We start from the raw sequence: 20,189 nt of genomic DNA, 5'->3' as shown, positions 1-20,189 counted from the left end.
AATGCTGGTGACGAAAAAATGCTGGTGTCGAAAAAAATGCTGGTGACGAAAAAATGCTGGTGACGAAAAATGCTGGTGACGAAAAATGACGAAAAAATGCTGGTGACGAAAAATGACGAAAAATGCTGGTGACGAAAAATGACGAAAAATGCTGGTGACGAAAAATGACGAAAAATGCTGGTGACGAAAAATGACGAAAAATGCTGGTGACGAAAAATGCTGGTGAAGAAAAAAATGCTGGTGACGAAAAAATGCTGGTTACGAAAAATGACGAAAAATGCTGGTGACGAAAAATGACGAAAAATGCTGGTGACGAAAAAATGCTGGTGACGAAAAATGACAAAATATGCTGGTGACGAAAAATGACGAAAAATGCTGGTGACGAAAAAAATGCTGGTGACGAAAAAATGCTGGTGACGAAAAATGACAAAAAATGCTGGTGACGAAAAATGACAAAAAATGCTGGTGACGAAAAAATGCTGGTGACGAAAAATGACGAAAAATGCTGGTGACGAAAGAATGCTGGTGACGAAAAATGACAAAAAATGCTGGTGACGAAAAAATGCTGGTGACGAAAAATGCTGGTGACGAAAAATGACGAAAAATGCTGGTGACGAAAAAATGCTGGTGACGAAAAATGACGAAAAATGCTGGTGACGAAAAATGCTGGTGACGAAAAAAATGCTGGTGACGAAAAAATGACGAAAAATGCTGGTGACGAAAAAATGCTGGTGATGAAAAATGACGAAAAATGCTGGTGACGAAAAATGCTGGTGACGAAAAAAATGCTGGTGACGAAAAAATGCTGGTGACGAAAAATGACGAAAAATGCTGGTGACGAAAAATGACGAAAAATGCTGGTGACGAAAAATGACGAAAAATGCTGGTGATGAAAAAATGCTGGTGACGAAAAATGACAAAAAATGCTGGTGACGAAAAATGCTGGTGACGAAAAAATGCTGGTGACGAAAAAATGCTGGTGACGAAAAATGACGAAAAATGCTGGTGACGAAAAAATGCTGGTGACGAAAAATGACGAAAAATGCTGGTGACGAAAAAATGCTGGTGACGAAAAATGACAAAAAATGCTGGTGACGAAAAAATGCTGGTGACAAAAAAATGCTGGTGACGAAAAATGACGAAAAATGCTGGTGACGAAAAAATGCTGGTGACGAAAAATGACGAAAAATGCTGGTGACGAAAAAATGCTGGTGACGAAAAAATGCTGGTGACGAAAAATGACGAAAAATGCTGGTGACGAAAAATGACGAAAAATGCTGGTGACGAAAAAATGCTGGTGACGAAAATGATGAAAAATGCTGGTTTCGAAAGATGACAAAAAATGCTGGTGACGAAAAAAATGCTGGTAACGAAAAAATGCTGGTGACGAAAAATGCTGGTGATGAAAAATGACGAAAAATGCTGGTGACGAAAAAATGCTGGTGAAGAAAAATGACGAAAAATGCTGGTGACGAAAAATGACGAAAAATGCTGGTGACGAAAAAATGACGAAAAATGCTGGTGACGAAAAAAATGCTGGTGACGAAAAAATGCTGGTGACGAAAAAATGCTGGTGACGAAAAATGACGAAAAATGCTGGTGACGAAAAATGCTGGTGACGAAAAAATGCTGGTGACGAAAAAATGCTGGTGACGAAAAATGACAAAAAATGCTGGTGACGAAAAATGGCGAAAAATGCTGGTGACGAAAAAAATGCTGGTGACGAAAAAATGCTGGTGAAGAAAAATGACAAAAAATGCTGGTGACGAAAAAATGCTGGTGACGAAAAATGACGAAAAATGCTGGTGACGAAAAAATGCTGGTGACGAAAAATGACGAAAAATGCTGGTGACGAAAAAATGCTGGTGACGAAAAATGACGAAAAATGCTGGTGACGAAAAAATGCTGGTGACGAAAAATGACAAAAAATGCTGGTGACGAAAAATGACGAAAAAATGCTGGTGACGAAAAATGACGAAAAATGCTGGTGACGAAAAATGACGAAAAATGCTGGTGACGAAAAAATGCTGGTGACGAAAAATGACAAAAAATGCTGGTGACGAAAAGATGCTGGTGACGAAAAATGACGAAAAATGCTGGTGACGAAAAATGACGAAAAATGCTGGTGACGAAAAATGACGAAAAATGCTGGTGACGAAAAATGACGAAAAATGCTGGTGACGAAAAAAATGCTGGTGACGAAAAAATGCTGGTGACGAAAAAAATGCTGGTGACGAACAAATGCTGGTGACGAAAAATGACGAAAAATGCTGGTGACGAAAAAATGCTGGTGACGAAAAATGACGAAAAATGCTGGTGACGAAAAAATGCTGGTGACGAACAAATGCTGGTGACGAAAAATGACAAAAAATGATGGTGACGAAAAATGACGAAAATGCTGGTGACGAAAAAAATGCTGGTGACGAAAAAATGCTGGTGACGAAAAAATGCTGGTGACGAAAAATGACGAAAAATGCTGGTGACGAAAAATGCTGGTGACGAAAAAATGCTGGTGACGAAAAAATGCTGGTGACGAAAAATGACAAAAAATGCTGGTGACGAAAAATGGCGAAAAATGCTGGTGACGAAAAAAATGCTGGTGACGAAAAATGACAAAAAATGCTGGTGACGAAAAAATGCAGGTGACGAAAAAAATGCTGGTGACGAACAAATGCTGGTGACGAAAAATGACGAAAAATGCTGGTGACGAAAAAATGCTGGTGACGAAAAATGACGAAAAATGCTGGTGACGAAAAAATGCTGGTGACGAACAAATGCTGGTGACGAAAAAATGCTGGTGACGAAAAATGACGAAAAATGCTGGTGACGAAAAAATGCTGGTGACGAAAAAATGCTGGTGACGAAAAATGACGAAAAATGCTGGTGACGAAAAAATGCTGGTGACGAAAATGATGAAAAATGCTGGTTTCGAAAAATGACAAAAAATGATGGTGACGAAAAATGACGAAAAATGCTGGTGACGAAAAAAATGCTGGTGACGAAAAAATGCTGGTGACGAAAAAATGCTGGTGACGAAAAATGACGAAAAATGCTGGTGACGAAAAAATGCTGGTGACGAAAAAATGCTGGTGACGAAAAATGACAAAAAATGCTGGTGACGAAAAATGAAGAAAAATGCTGGTGACGAAAAATGACGAAAAATGCTGGTGACGAAAAAATGCTGGTGACGAAAAATGACGAAAAATGCTGGTGACGAAAAATGAAAAAAAATGCTGGTGACGAAAAATGACGAAAAATGCTGGTGACGAAAAATGACGAAAAATGCTGGTGACGAAAAAATGCTGGTGACGAAAAATGACAAATAATGCTGGTGACGAAAAATGACGAAAAATGCTGGTGACGAAAAAATGCTGGTCATTTTTCATGCTGGTGATGAAAAATGACAAAAAATGCTGGTGACGAAAAAATGCTGGTGACGAAAAAATGCTGGTGACGAAAAAATGCTGGTGACGAAAAATGACGAAAAATGCTGGTGACGAAAAAATGCTGGTGACGAAAAAATGCTGGTGACGAAAAATGACAAAAAATGCTGGTGACGAAAAATGAAGAAAAATGCTGGTGACGAAAAATGACGAAAAATGCTGGTGACGAAAAAATGCTGGTGACGAAAAATGACGAAAAATGCTGGTGACGAAAAATGACAAAAAATGCTGGTGACGAAAAATGACGAAAAATGCTGGTGACGAAAAATGACGAAAAATGCTGGTGACGAAAAAATGCTGGTGACGAAAAATGACAAATAATGCTGGTGACGAAAAATGACGAAAAATGCTGGTGACGAAAAAATGCTGGTCATTTTTCATGCTGGTGATGAAAAATGACAAAAAATGCTGGTGACGAAAAAATGCTGGTGACGAAAAATGACGAAAAATGCTGGTGACGAAAAATGCTGGTGACGAAAAAATGCTGGTGACGAACAAATGCTGGTGACGAAAAATGACAAAAAATGATGGTGACGAAAAATGACGAAAAATGCTGGTGACGAAAAAAATGCTGGTGACGAAAAAATGCTGGTTACGAAAAATGACGAAAAATGCTGGTGACGAAAAATGACGAAAAATGCTGGTGACGAAAAAATGCTGGTGACGAAAAATGACAAAATATGCTGGTGACGAAAAATGAAGAAAAATGCTGGTGACGAAAAAAATGCTGGTGACGAAAAAATGCTGGTGACGAAAAATGACAAAAAATGCTGGTGACGAAAAAATGCTGGTGACGAAAAAATGCTGGTGACGAAAAATGACGAAAAATAATGGTGACGAAAAAATGCTGGTGACGAAAAATGACGAAAAATGCTGGTGACGAAAAATGCTGGTGACGAAAAAAATGCTGGTGACGAAAAAATGCTGGTGACGAAAAATGACGAAAAATGCTGGTGACGAAAAATGACGAAAAATGCTGGTGACGAAAAAATGCTGGTGACGAAAAATGACGAAAAATGCTGGTGACGAAAAAATGCTGGTGACGAAAAATGACGAAAAATGCTGGTGACGAAAAAATGCTGGTGACGAAAAATGACGAAAAATGCTGGTGACGAAAAATGCTGGTGACGAAAAAAATGCTGGTGACGAAAAAATGCTGGTGACGAAAAATGACGAAAAATGCTGGTGACGAAAAATGACGAAAAATGCTGGTGACGAAAAAATGCTGGTGACGAAAAATGACAAAAAATGCTGGTGACGAAAAATGCTGGTGACGAAAAAATGCTGGTGACGAAAAAATGCTGGTGACGAAAAAATGCTGGTGACGAAAAATTACGAAAAATGCTGGTGACGAAAAAATGCTGGTGACGAAAAATGACGAAAAATGCTGGTGACGAAAAATGCTGGTGACGAAAAAAATGCTGGTGACGAAAAAATGCTGGTTACGAAAAATGACGAAAAATGCTGGTGACGAAAAATGACGAAAAATGCTGGTGACGAAAAAATGCTGGTGACGAAAAATGACAAAAAATGCTGGTGACGAAAAATGACGAAAAAATGCTGGTGACGAAAAAATGCTGGTGACGAAAAATGACGAAAAATGCTGGTGACGAAAAAATGCTGGTGACGAAAAATGACGAAAAATGCTGGTGACGAAAAAATGCTGGTGACGAAAAATAATGACGAAAAATGCTGGTGACGAAAAAAATGCTGGTGACGAAAAAATGCTGGTGACGAAAAAATGCTGGTGACGAAAAATGACGAAAAATGCTGGTGACGAAAAATGACGAAAAATGCTGGTGACGAAAAAATGCTGGTGACGAAAAATGACAAAAAATGCTGGTGACGAAAAATGACGAAAAATGCTGGTGACGAAAAAATGCTGGTGACGAAAAATGACGAAAAATGCTGGTGACGAAAAAATGCTGGTGACGAAAAAATGCTGGTGACGAAAAATGACAAAAAATGCTGGTGACGAAAAATGAAGAAAAATGCTGGTGACGAAAAATGACGAAAAATGCTGGTGACGAAAAAATGCTGGTGACGAACAAATGCTGGTGACGAAAAATGACAAAAAATGATGGTGACGAAAAATGACGAAAAATGCTGGTGACGAAAACAATGCTGGTGACGAAAAAATGCTGGTGACGAAAAAATGCTGGTGACGAAAAATGACGAAAAATGCTGGTGACGAAAAATGCTGGTGACGAAAAATGGCGAAAAATGCTGGTGACGAAAAAAATGCTGGTGACGAAAAAATGCTGGTGACGAAAAAATGCTGGTGACGAAAAATGACGAAAAATGCTGGTGACGAAAAAATGCTGGTGACGAAAAAATGCTGGTGACGAAAAATGACGAAAAATGCTGGTGACGAAAAAATGCTGGTGACGAAAATGATGAAAAATGCTGGTTTCGAAAAATGACAAAAAATGATGGTGACGAAAAATGACGAAAAATGCTGGTGACGAAAAAAATGCTGGTGACGAAAAAATGCTGGTGACGAAAAAATGCTGGTGACGAAAAATGACGAAAAATGCTGGTGACAAAAAAATGCTGGTGACGAAAAAATGCTGGTGACGAAAAATGACAAAAAATGCTGGTGACGAAAAATGAAGAAAAATGCTGGTGACGAAAAATGACGAAAAATGCTGGTGACGAAAAAATGCTGGTGACGAAAAATGACGAAAAATGCTGGTGACGAAAAATGACGAAAAATGCTGGTGACGAAAAAATGCTGGTGACGAAAAATGACAAATAATGCTGGTGACGAAAAATGACGAAAAATGCTGGTGACGAAAAAATGCTGGTCATTTTTCATGCTGGTGATGAAAAATGACAAAAAATGCTGGTGACGAAAAAATGTTGGTGACGAAAAAATGCTGGTGACGAAAAAATGCTGGTGACGAAAAATGACGAAAAATGCTGGTGACGAAAAAATGCTGGTGACGAAAAAATGCTGGTGACGAAAAATGACAAAAAATGCTGGTGACGAAAAATGAAGAAAAATGCTGGTGACGAAAAATGACGAAAAATGCTGGTGACGAAAAAATGCTGGTGACGAAAAATGACGAAAAATGCTGGTGACGAAAAATGACAAAAAATGCTGGTGACGAAAAATGACGAAAAATGCTGGTGACGAAAAATGACGAAAAATGCTGGTGACGAAAAAATGCTGGTGACGAAAAATGACAAATAATGCTGGTGACGAAAAATGACGAAAAATGCTGGTGACGAAAAAATGCTGGTCATTTTTCATGCTGGTGATGAAAAATGACATAAAATGCTGGTGACGAAAAAATGCTGGTGACGAAAAATGACGAAAAATGCTGGTGACGAAAAATGCTGGTGACGAAAAAATGCTGGTGACGAACAAATGCTGGTGACGAAAAATGACAAAAAATGATGGTGACGAAAAATGACGAAAAATGCTGGTGACGAAAAAAATGCTGGTGACGAAAAAATGCTGGTTACGAAAAATGACGAAAAATGCTGGTGACGAAAAATGACGAAAAATGCTGGTGACGAAAAAATGCTGGTGACGAAAAATGACAAAATATGCTGGTGACGAAAAATGACGAAAAATGCTGGTGACGAAAAAAATGCTGGTGACGAAAAAATGCTGGTGACGAAAAATGACAAAAAATGCTGGTGACGAAAAAATGCTGGTGACGAAAAAATGCTGGTGACGAAAAATGACGAAAAATGCTGGTGACGAAAAAATGCTGGTGACGAAAAATGACGAAAAATGCTGGTGACGAAAAATGCTGGTGACGAAAAAAATGCTGGTGACGAAAAAATGCTGGTGACGAAAAATGACGAAAAATGCTGGTGACGAAAAATGACGAAAAATGCTGGTGACGAAAAAATGCTGGTGACGAAAAATGACGAAAAATGCTGGTGACGAAAAAATGCTGGTGACGAAAAATGACGAAAAATGCTGGTGACGAAAAAATGCTGGTGACGAAAAATGACGAAAAATGCTGGTGACGAAAAATGCTGGTGACGAAAAAAATGCTGGTGACGAAAAAATGCTGGTGACGAAAAATGACGAAAAATGCTGGTGACGAAAAATGACGAAAAATGCTGGTGACGAAAAATGACGAAAAATGCTGGTGACGAAAAAATGCTGGTGACGAAAAATGACAAAAAATGCTGGTGACGAAAAATGCTGGTGACGAAAAAATGCTGGTGACGAAAAAATGCTGGTGACGAAAAATGACGAAAAATGCTGGTGACGAAAAAAATGCTGGTGACGAAAAAATGCTGGTTACGAAAAATGACGAAAAATGCTGGTGACGAAAAATGACGAAAAATGCTGGTGACGAAAAAATGCTGGTGACGAAAAATGACAAAAAATGCTGGTGACGAAAAATGACGAAAAATGCTGGTGACGAAAAAATGCTGGTGACGAAAAAATGCTGGTGACGAAAAATGACGAAAAATGCTGGTGACGAAAAAATGCTGGTGATGAAAAATGACAAAAAATGCTGGTGACGAAAAAATGCTGGTGACGAAAAATGACGAAAAATGCTGGTGACGAAAAAATGCTGGTGACGAAAAATGACAAAAAATGCTGGTTACGAAAAATGACGAAAAATGCTGGTGACGAAAAATGACGAAAAATGCTGGTGACGAAAAAATGCTGGTGACGAAAAATGACAAAAAATGCTGGTGACGAAAAATGACGAAAAATGCTGGTGACGAAAAAAATGCTGGTGACGAAAAAATGCTGGTTACGAAAAATGACGAAAAATGCTGGTGACGAAAAATGACTAAAAATGCTGGTTACGAAAAATGACGAAAAATGCTGGTGACGAAAAATGCTGGTGACGAAAAATGACGAAAAATGCTGGTGACGAAAAAATGCTGGTGACGAAAAATGACAAAAAATGCTGGTGACGAAAAATGACGAAAAATGCTGGTGACGAAAAAATGCTGGTGACGAAAAATGCTGGTGACGAAAAAATGCTGGTGACGAAAAATGACGAAAAATGCTGGTGACGAAAAAATGCTGGTGACGAAAAATGACGAAAAATGCTGGTGACGAAAAAAATGCTGGTGACGAAAAAATGCTGGTTACGAAAAATGACGAAAAATGCTGGTGACGAAAAATGACGAAAAATGCTGGTGACGAAAAAATGCTGGTGACGAAAAATGACGAAAAATGCTGGTGACGAAAAATGACGAAAAATGCTGGTGACGAAAAAATGCTGGTGACGAAAAAATGCTGATAACGAAAAATGACGAAAAATGCTGGTGACGAAAAAATGCTGGTGACGAAAAATGACGAAAAATGCTGGTTACGAAAAAATGCTGGTGACGAAAAATGACGAAAAATGCTGGTGACGAAAAATGACGAAAAATGCTGGTGACGAAAAAATGCTGGTGACGAAAAATGACAAAAAATGCTGGTGACGAAAAATAACAAAAAATGCTGGTGGCGAAAAATGACGAAAAATGCTGGTTACGAAAAATGACGAAAAATGCTGGTGACGAAAAATGACGAAAAATGCTGGTGACGAAAAAATGCTGGTGACGAAAAATGACAAAAAATGCTGGTGACGAAAAATGACGAAAAATGCTGGTGACGAAAAAATGCTGGTGACGAAAAAATGCTGGTGACGAAAAATGACGAAAAATGCTGGTGACGAAAAAATGCTGGTGACGAAAAATGACGAAAAATGCTGGTGACGAAAAATAATGACGAAAAATGCTGGTGACGAAAAAAATGCTGGTGACGAAAAAATGCTGGTGACGAAAAAATGCTGGTGACGAAAAATGACGAAAAATGCTGGTGACGAAAAATGACGAAAAATGCTGGTGACGAAAAAATGCTGGTGACGAAAAATGACAAAAAATGCTGGTGACGAAAAATGACGAAAAATGCTGGTGACGAAAAAATGCTGGTGACGAAAAATGACGAAAAATGCTGGTGACGAAAAAAATGCTGGTGACGAAAAAATGCTGGTTACGAAAAATGACGAAAAATGCTGGTGACGAAAAAAATGCTGGTTACGAAAAATGACGAAAAATGCTGGTGACGAAAAATGACTAAAAATGCTGGTTACGAAAAATGACGAAAAATGCTGGTGACGAAAAATGACGAAAAATGCTGGTGACGAAAAAATGCTGGTGACGAAAAATGACAAAAAATGCTGGTGACGAAAAATGACGAAAAATGCTGGTGACGAAAAAATGCTGGTGACGAAAAATGCTGGTGACGAAAAAATGCTGGTGACGAAAAATGACGAAAAATGCTGGTGACGAAAAAATGCTGGTGACGAAAAATGACGAAAAATGCTGGTGACGAAAAAAATGCTGGTGACGAAAAAATGCTGGTGACGAAAAATGACGAAAAATGCTGGTGACGAAAAATGACGAAAAATGCTGGTGACGAAAAAATGCTGGTGACGAAAAAATGCTGATAACGAAAAATGACGAAAAATGCTGGTGACGAAAAAATGCTGGTGACGAAAAATGACGAAAAATGCTGGTTACGAAAAAATGCTGGTGACGAAAAATGACGAAAAATGCTGGTGACGAAAAATGACGAAAAATGCTGGTGACGAAAAAATGCTGGTGACGAAAAATGACAAAAAATGCTGGTGACGAAAAATGACAAAAAATGCTGGTGACGAAAAATGACGAAAAATGCTGGTTACGAAAAATGACGAAAAATGCTGGTGACGAAAAATGACGAAAAATGCTGGTGACGAAAAAATGCTGGTGACGAAAAATGACAAAAAATGCTGGTGACGAAAAATGACGAAAAATGCTGGTGACGAAAAAATGCTGGTGACGAAAAAATGCTGGTGACGAAAAATGACGAAAAATGCTGGTGACGAAAAAATGCTGGTGACGAAAAATGACGAAAAATGCTGGTGACGAAAAAATGCTGGTGACGAAAAATAATGACGAAAAATGCTGGTGACGAAAAAAATGCTGGTGACGAAAAAATGCTGGTGACGAAAAAATGCTGGTGACGAAAAATGACGAAAAATGCTGGTGACGAAAAATGACGAAAAATGCTGGTGACGAAAAAATGCTGGTGACGAAAAATGACAAAAAATGCTGGTGACGAAAAATGACGAAAAATGCTGGTGACGAAAAAATGCTGGTGACGAAAAATGACGAAAAATGCTGGTGACGAAAAAAATGCTGGTGACGAAAAAATGCTGGTTACGAAAAATGACGAAAAATGCTGGTGACGAAAAATGACGAAAAATGCTGGTGACGAAAAAATGCTGGTGACGAAAAATTACAAAAAATGCTGGTGACGAAAAATGACAAAAAATGCTGGTGACGAAAAAATGCTGGTGACGAAAAATGACAAAAAATGCTGGTGACGAAAAAATGCTGGTGACGAAAAATGACGAAAAATGCTGGTGACGAAAAAATGCTGGTGACGAAAAATGACAAAAAATGTCATCGAGCTCTGGACTTAGATTTTTTTTTTCCGTTTCGGTAGTGACACTACCGAAACGAAAAAAAAAATGTTCGGTAACCTTCTGGTTGCAGGTCCTGTATCTAAACCACTGCACCACAGAGGTTCTGACTTGTTCTGTTAACTTAGCCTCCAAAACTTTGTACCCTTTTCCCTTTAAATATCCATTGCCATTGACAATGCATTAGGCGCTTAAAGTTAAATATTTCAAAAACTACAAATCATTTCAAAGTAAAACATCTCAAGGATGCATGTCCACAGTAAGGGGGGATTTTTGAACTGTGAATGGAGTTTCTAGGTGAAAGTGTTTTTTTGAGGTCCCAAAACTTTCCATCCGACTCCATTCTAAATCTCTGAACTTTTAAAGGAGTACAATTCTAAAACTATTAAACATTTCAAAGATTCCTTTTCAGGCAAACATGTCCAGAGTAAGATGAACATTTTAAAGTATGAATGAGGTTACTAGGCGTAAGTATGTAGTTGTAAGCCTGCCTTTAAATGTCCATTGCCGCATCGACAATGAATGGGGCGCTTAAAGTTAAATATCTCCAAAACTACAAATGATTTCAAAAGAAATTTTGGCCTCCACACTTAGTAATTTTTTCGGATTTAATTTTCGTTTCGGTAGTGACAAACTTTCGTTTCGGTAGTGACCCAATGGTGAAAAAAAACATTTACTAAGTCCAGAGCTCGATGAATGTTAGGGACAAAAAAAAGTCACTACAAAGTACTACCAATCAACTCTAAATTGCCTGAAACGTACTCCTAACAGGTTTTTGGGGGGACGATTTTGGCCTCCACACTTAGTGATTTTTTCGGATTTAACTTTCGTTTCGGTAGTGACAAACTTTCGTTTCGGTAGTGACCCCAATGGTGAAAAAATACATTTACTAAGTCCAGAGCTCGATGATGTTAGGGACCAAAAAAAGTCACTACAAAGTACTACCAATCAACTCTAAATTGCCTGAAACGTACTCCTAACAGGTTTTTGGGGGGACGATTTTGGCCTCCACACTTAGTGATATTTTCGGATTTAAAATGACAGATGGTAAACAGATCTTGATTCTTACCAGAATGAGAGAGGATGCAAGTTGTGCCTGGAAGAGTCTGAGTTTCAGGACGTCTTTCCGTGGGACCTTGAGAGCTTGGCACTCCCTTTTTAAGATCAGCCAGGCGTTGACCACAGCAAGGTAGATGGTTTGCCAGAAGATGTACATGTACCAGCAACGGGCTTTCAGAGGGAACTTGTACAATGCTGTGAAGGAGTCCAGCAAATCCACACCGCCCATGTTCTTGTTGTAGAGTCCCACGATGTATGGCCTTTGAACTTCGATGTAGGTCTTTCTGGCCTTGGCCCAGCGGTGAGTAACATCCACAGGGTCCACTCCAGCAAAGGATGAGACAAGAGTGACTGTCCTGCTGCTGTCAAACCACTTGACCACAACAATGCTCTGGTCCTTCTCGACTCTGTAGTCAAAGGCCCCCCTCCCCTTCTTCTTCAAGCTTTTGTCATCTTCGAGGGTGAGGTTTGGTAGGCGGACCTGGGGCCTGTTCCTCAAAAGGTGAATTAACTAAGCCTGGACTTAAGCCAAATCCAGACTTGACAAAGTCGGGTCCATATAAGCCTCGTTTATTCCGTTCCTCGAAGCAAAGCCAGGCTGAAAAGGAGCGACTTTGTCGAGCTAGGCCTTGTCAAGCCAGGCTATGTCCAGCCAGGATAATGAAGCCAGGCTTCACGTATTTCTATAAAAGACCATGAAAGTCGATAGCAGAATCCTTGAACTTGACCAATCATGGAGTCCAAAACCCGAGCGGCGTTCCTCTCTGTGGCTGAACAGCAGCATTGCAGCAGCTCATGAAATCATACAAGGAAGTAAAATGTATTATAAGCGAGAATGCGACCGCAATAAATGGATCCAGGGAGAAAGCGTGGCAAAGTATTGCAAGCACACACAGAGTGTGTGTGTGTGTGTGTGTGTGTGTGTGTGTGTGTGTGTGTGTGTGTGTGTGTGTGTGTGCGTGAGGGGACGGGACGGGACGGGACGGGACGGCAACGGGACGCACGGGACGGGGGGTGTAACGCGACGGGGACCGCGACGGGACGCACGGGACGGGACGGCGGGGTTGACCGCGACTGGGGGCCGCGACGGGATGAGCGGGGGACGGGGGGACGGGGACGGGGGGGTACACGCAATAACCCCACATTTGCAAGACCACTTTGGTAGAGGTTTGGGTTGTGTAGTTACCTTGCCATGATGCCATCATGATGTAACTCCAAAGACGGACAAGAAATTAAAAAAAAAATCTCCATTGACTAGAAATTGATAATTTAAAATATGCTCCTCATTGATTTACATTCAGTGAAGAGGCTCTTTTAAACCCGTAACTAATATTTTTTTTAATATATATATATATATATATATATATATATATATATATATATATATATATATATATATATATATATATATATATATATATATATATATATATATATATATAGACCTTTTTATAATATTAAAAAAAAATCTGTTATATATTATCAAACAACAACAATATGAACTATAGTGTTAACAGAGTGACAATGACATCACATGAGTCATTGTGAAACAATTATGATTCATGGTCACACACTATTTCAGTAATATAATGAATTTGATTATATCTGATTGTATTTATTTCATTGTATTTGAATGCAAGGTCATTAAAATGAGTCCATATTTAAACACATGTGTTGAATTAACTGTGGAAAAACTTGAAGAACAAGGCACTGGATTAAGTAAGCTTGGCTGTTAGCCTGCTCCTGACCAGGCTAACTTCACAGCTAAATTGCCATGGTAACTAAGGTAGGCTTGCTTCAATTCTCTTTTGAGGAATCGGGTCATGGCTAAACGGGTGAACTGGCTAAACTAATCTTCAAGCTAATTCAGCTTTTGAGGAACCGATTCAGCCCTAATCCTGGCTAAATTAAGCCAGGATAGGTGTTAAAGCCAGGCTTAAGCTCTAATTCCCTTTTGAGGAACAGGCCCCTGTGTGATTGAATGAAAGAATGAATGGTTTTATTAATAAGTTGTACAGAAGCACACATACAAAAGCAATATGAAAAGGATTACCAAAAGCATATAACTTGTTATCATTATGGTCATTACCTGTCTTGCTGTCCCCGTGTAGTGAATGCCGCGAGCAAGGAGCCTCTCTACCAGTGGAGCAGAAGTGAAGTAGTTGTCTGCGTATATCTTATAGTTCTGCCCGCTGGGCAGTGTCGAAGCAAGCTTCATGACGACACTGACGCTCGTACGCCATCGATGCTCCCTTGGTAAACGCCAAAGTCACAGATGACGCCACTGATCCCCGTTCTGACCCACACTTTGAAGCCCCAGGGGTGTGGCTTGCCTCTCATGTACTGCTTGATGGAACTGAATCTTCCCTTGAATGGAATCATCATCTCATCCACAGAGTTATGCTCTTCTGGAACCACCTGTAGGCACTTCTCTCTGAACAAATCCAGCCATGGTCGGAGTTTCTAGAGTTTGTCCTTCTTGTCCTTCTCTGGCACGGTCAAGTTGTCAACCAGATGTAACGAGGTCAACAAAGACTGAAATCGGTTGGGTGGCATCACATTTTTTGCAACCAAGAGGGCCCAACGTTGACCAAAAGCAACAAGAATGAATCATGCTCTAATTTAAATTTGGGACATATATTTCACAATAATAACATATATACATGTTCTAGACATTGTAATGTTCACCAAAACAAATATTACAGGCATATTACTTACGTTTTTGTGAGGAATATCTTCCAGAGAAAAAAGAGATCTGTTCCAACAGAGATTTTTCAAGTTGTGATGATTCCTGCCTCTGTGGGGGTATTTATATGCAAATATCCTGGCCAATGGCATTGTAAGACTAAACAATAGGACCCAATGAGGATTTAGAGGTGAACAAATAACAGAAAAACAAATTATTTAAACTCCTTTCTTTATGAAATATAATTGTTGCTCTAAAGCATCTCTGGGTCTTAGAGGGTTAAACACTCATTCAAACAAACACCCCTATGAAACGCAAACACCTCTACCAAAAGAAAACAACAATTCTGACGGTGCGTTTTAACAGCGGGCGACTCTCGGGCGATGCCGGGCGACATCGTCCAAAAGATAAAGAAAATCCATCTTTCATCGCCCCCCCCCCCTGCCCACTTCGCCCGATCGCCGGCTCTCATAGACTTTCTTTATCTTTTGGACGATGTCGCCCGCGATCGCCCGAGAGTCGCCCGCTGTTAAAACGTACCGTAAGTCAGCGATTGTGGGCCGGGGCCGACTCCTAGGCTGTGAGGATTTTGTGGGTCCCCAAATTATTTTGCAAGATTTTACTGACATGTCAGTGGTCTGATAATGAAGAGCCGGTGGGCTCGAAACGTCACGTCCAATGGTGTAAAAAGGAACCAAAATATGTTTCTAAGCTTTGAAGCATATGGCCAGTGTGCAGACTTTATTCTTCTTTGTGGATTCTGACCTCAGCCAAGCACCTGGTTTTTAGTGAGTGGATGCATGTGGTTTATTGTTTGTTTCAGAACCATAGTCAGAAACATAGTCATTAAACACAGTCATTAACCATGGTCAGTATGATGTCAGTATCATTGGTCAGCGGTGGCCTAGTGGTTAGAGGGGCGGCCTTGATACCGGAAGGTCCCTAGTTCGATTCCCCAATTCATCACATCAATCATGAATCACCGCTGAATAGCCCTTGAGCAAGGCTTCCATGCAGGGTCCGGCTGGAAACAAGCTTCGTGCTTAGTCCGACACCCTGGGTAAACAACAAACTTTGCTTTGCTTTGCTTTGCTTTGCTTTGCTTTGCTTTGCTTTGGTCAGTATGAGGTAATAATACACAAAATGAGAAGAAACTACGTTTGTTTCATATTTTTTATTGGAAGCAGATACACAGTGAGACAACAGTCTCAGTAACCTCGACCCCCAATAACAACAACCAGAATAAAAAAAAGACAAAAAAATTAGAAACATCTGTATAAAAAAATTCTCCCATGCGAGTACTCAGTACCACTACACATCATCAGAAATACATATTTATATATTCACAAATCTGAAAAATATAAAACAATAATAAAATATCAAAATAAATGAAAGAGGACAACAACTGGCAAATAACATCAAATAATTATGCGTGCTGGCACAAGAAAGATGTTTATAATATTCAACTTTTTTTATTTTCTTATCTTTTGAATTGTTGCTATCATGCACTGCTTCCTATGTACAGAGCCCACATTGAAGTGTGTTTGTTTATCCGTCTGCCTGTGAGGACTGGACAGTCAAGGACAGAACATGCATGTCTGTCAGTTTAACCACTTGAACCCCAGCATCCCTATTCTGGCAGTAACGTTCGCCACAGATTTGGGGTAGAAGAGTGAGAAGAAAAAAAAAAGCCTACCAAATACAGTCGTAAGTGACTCAGGTCCATTTGACTAAGTAGGCTATATAGAGGGTTTAAGTGGTTATGTCTGTGTGCTTTTTCATTGTGCTTTTACTTCTCCGTCCTAAACGTCTGTGTGCATACCGCACGACTTTCTCCATAGTGTCAGCCCATCAGTGCACGTGATCATTAAGCGTGACTTCCTTGGCGTGACACTAGGTTGAAATAAAATCCCAAATACTGACTTTATGACAGCTGTGAAAAATAAGGGAATGTTTCAGTGACAAAAGCATCATGGTCAACAACAATAAATAAAGATCTAGTGTGCCATTTGCAGCTACGTATGCAACCAACAGCAGCGTACCTGCATGAGGCTTTAGTCAACCAAGGCGTGTGATAAACAACAACCTTGACAGGCAGGGCAGATGTGACCGATGTGGTAAATAACACTGTGTCATAAGCAGGCAGTTAATTTAATTGATAATGATGCCATTAACATTTAATTATAAATGTTTTTGTGATGAGGACAAATCAGTTGTACAACTCCAGCATGCCCTTGCCCTGTATACACAGCCATAGATGCATTCAGGTCAAAGTCCATCTTTCAGTAATTAGCGCACTGCGCGCATAGATGGGTGCCCATGTCCACCCTGCCAGCCAAGGCCAAAAAAACTCAAAGAGCAGCGAATGTCACTTCATATAGTATGACAAGTGTTTGGTACATAGGTACTATTTACAATGTCTGCAATCCAACTGTTCTATATTCTTTAACAAGAATATTTCTGTAACAGTTGATTTCCTCCATCCTTAAAGCCTGTACTGTAGTAGCCTACATACACAGGTTTGCTCTCTAATCCACATTACTACAATTTTCCAACATTTGGCCTACAGTATGTCAATAGAGACAGCATTTTCAACTTATCAGACAAACACCTTGTGCTGATAATAATAATTCACAATGTAAACATTAGAAACGACAGGTCTACATACATGTTACAGACTAGATGCATAGACTTCAGTTGTTATACCTTGTTAAATCAGGGGCCATATAAAATTCTGATGTGCAGTCACTGCCAAATTGAGTGATTGAGTGATCAAAAAAGTGATTTCTGCAGTTTCTGGGGGACAGGCTGTTATGGTTGGTGTCGACTATAAAAAAGTGGAGCTACATTGAAATACAAAAGAATGGAACCGAACTTGTTCAACTCTAAAGGTGGTTACACACCGGCGAATATGCGAATATACGCAAAATTCGGACTTGTTCCGAATAATTAAAAGACGCTTTTTTCGCTCCGCGAAACTGATGTGAAGCTTGCATTGACTTTAAAAGGTTTAAAAAAAAAACGTATTATTCGCATGAAAAAAATCCCCGGTGTGTAAGGACCTTTACTCTGGAATAAATGTCCCAATGTGAGGAACCTTGGCCATCACATCAATTTCTCTCATCTTTTTTTTGCTTTCATCAGGCATGCAAAATCCCTGAAATTATATTGACTAATAATTTCAGCCAGAGGAAATGGAAGATGCCTCCTCTTAGCTCAATAATCAGTTAATTCAAAATAGTTTATGTTTTAATGCGGTACAATTGAAAACCTAGTGCTTTGAAATCTCTACATAAATCCCCATACTCTTCTATGCTACATAAGTAAGCAAGCATGTCTTCTGTAGATCCTCTGTATACAGTTTACAGTGCCAACCCTGATGTGGTTTGCATCTGTAGCCCTTTCAGGAGAGGTCTGCGTTCTCTGACATATACTGTAGATCATGGTTACGGCACATAGGCCCACAGCTAAAGTCCTCAGGGATTGTGGGTATTTAGATCATTAACCACTTAAGCCCTATATCCTTCGTCGTATGATGAATAGTGAAAATAACCGATCTACAAGCTGCTATTTTTCTGCTATTTTTGCTACTTTTAACAATTTTGAGAATTTGAAGGTTTTTTTGTATTTTTTATTTCTTATTTTTTTATTTGAAAAGTTTCATCTATAATGCAAAATATGGACACCAGGTTGAAAGTGGTTAATGGTTTGTGCTTTCCCTGGGAAGAGATACCATAAAAGTGGGGGTGTGGTAGGGTGGGGGGGGGGGGGTGCGGTCTTGCACCCCACTATGACATCTTCAGTTGGATTGAGGTTGCTACGGCAACATGAGCTCAATAGAGATTTTTCTATCGCCTCGGTGCACCCGCCACCTACCGGCAGGTATTGATCTGATCGGCTACGGCTAGTCATGCTGCAGGAGAGGCAGTGGCAGTTTGTGTCTTCTAAATATCAGCCAAAAATGCAAACTGCTTTGTTCAGTTTGTATCTTTCTTTCTCTCTTTCGCGCGCGCACACACACACACACACACACACACACACACACACACACACACACACACACACACACACACACACACACACACACACACACACACACACACACACACACACACACACACACACACACACACTTAGCAGGGCATGCCCGCCATGGAATGTTTACAATAAGACACGGAACATGAAAAGATCCCTTAAAAGACATAATTTGCGCATCCTTCCTCACATAAAAGACACTTTGGAAATTCTTATAAATCTAAGTCAAACATGAGCACTCTCATCGTCAGTGTAATGTCCTCCACTTGACACGGCTCTCTATGATTACAGTTACAGGTAACAGGCAAGACTGGTAAATACAAGAGGTCAGAACTAGAACTTAGAAACGCACAATTTGGTCTCCATCTATGCGTGTGCGAACGTGACGCGCACGTGACACACGCACGCACGCACACACACACATACACACACACTGATGAATCACAGTGCTTGAAGGCTTGTTTTCATCAGGTTAAAGTCTCTAAACATTAGCTCTAGAAAGGACAAGACACATAGGGTCCACAAGACAGAAGGCATAACGGGTCTCAGGCAGTGTGCTCTGTTAGTTACAGGGTAGACAAAACATACAAAACGATGACAGGGACAATCTTTCAAAGTTCAATAACCTGCACCAATTAGTCCTCTGTTATAATCGTATCCATACATCATCTTAGAAGATCTGCATTTAACACTACATTACATATAAACATTAAAATATAATTTAGAAGAAACCAAAGAATAATCTTGAGAATTAAAGTTTTGTGTTAAAACTCTTCCCATTGTGAGTGACCCCCCCCTACTGGAGTGTGTGACACTGTGCAGCCTCTGGTGTGAGTGGGCCGGAGGAGGACGTTATAGACGGGTTTCCTGTTAGTAAACATGAGAGGATATTACCGCGCAGAGGAGGGGTAAGCCTATAGAGGGCGCCATTACCCGCAGCAGCTCTGGTCAAATGTCCATTCATAAAAGAAATGATCTTCACCGGGTTTAATGAAAGTAGATTAAATTATGCAGTTTGTAATGCCTTGTTTACTCAATAAAAATGATTTGTCTGAAGTTGGATCTGTTTGTATATAATAGCAGCATTATGCCTATTATGCCTATAATAGCAGAATTATGGCTATCTAACTCCCGAACACAACAACAGAGTGAATGGCGCAACAATTCGTTTCCCCCGAGCATGCGCAGATTGCGCATTCTGCTCTGTGATGATGTTGCGCGGAAATCCGTCTATAGGTAATTTTGTGCTTCGGGCTGGTCTTGGCATGTTTCATTGATTATCTATTGGCACTTCTAGTCCCCTCTCTTGGCACTAGCCGGGGGGAAAGGGACCAGATAAGAGTGGAATGTCAGGGACAATGTCAAAAAGTGACAGGGGACCCAACCAAGGCTATACAAGTACAGTACGCCCACACCCTGATCAGCCTAGGAAGATGTGTCTTCTACATATCAAATGTTAGTTTGGAATGAAATGACTATCACCTCTTCCAGGAGAGGTTTAGTGGAAGGTAGTATATGACT

The sequence above is a fragment of the Gymnoscopelus microlampas genome (assembly GCF_963454915.1).
Source record: "Gymnoscopelus microlampas genome assembly, chromosome: 9".
Taxonomy (NCBI): Eukaryota; Metazoa; Chordata; class Actinopteri; order Myctophiformes; family Myctophidae; genus Gymnoscopelus; species Gymnoscopelus microlampas.
This window is presented reverse-complemented; position numbering follows the sequence as displayed.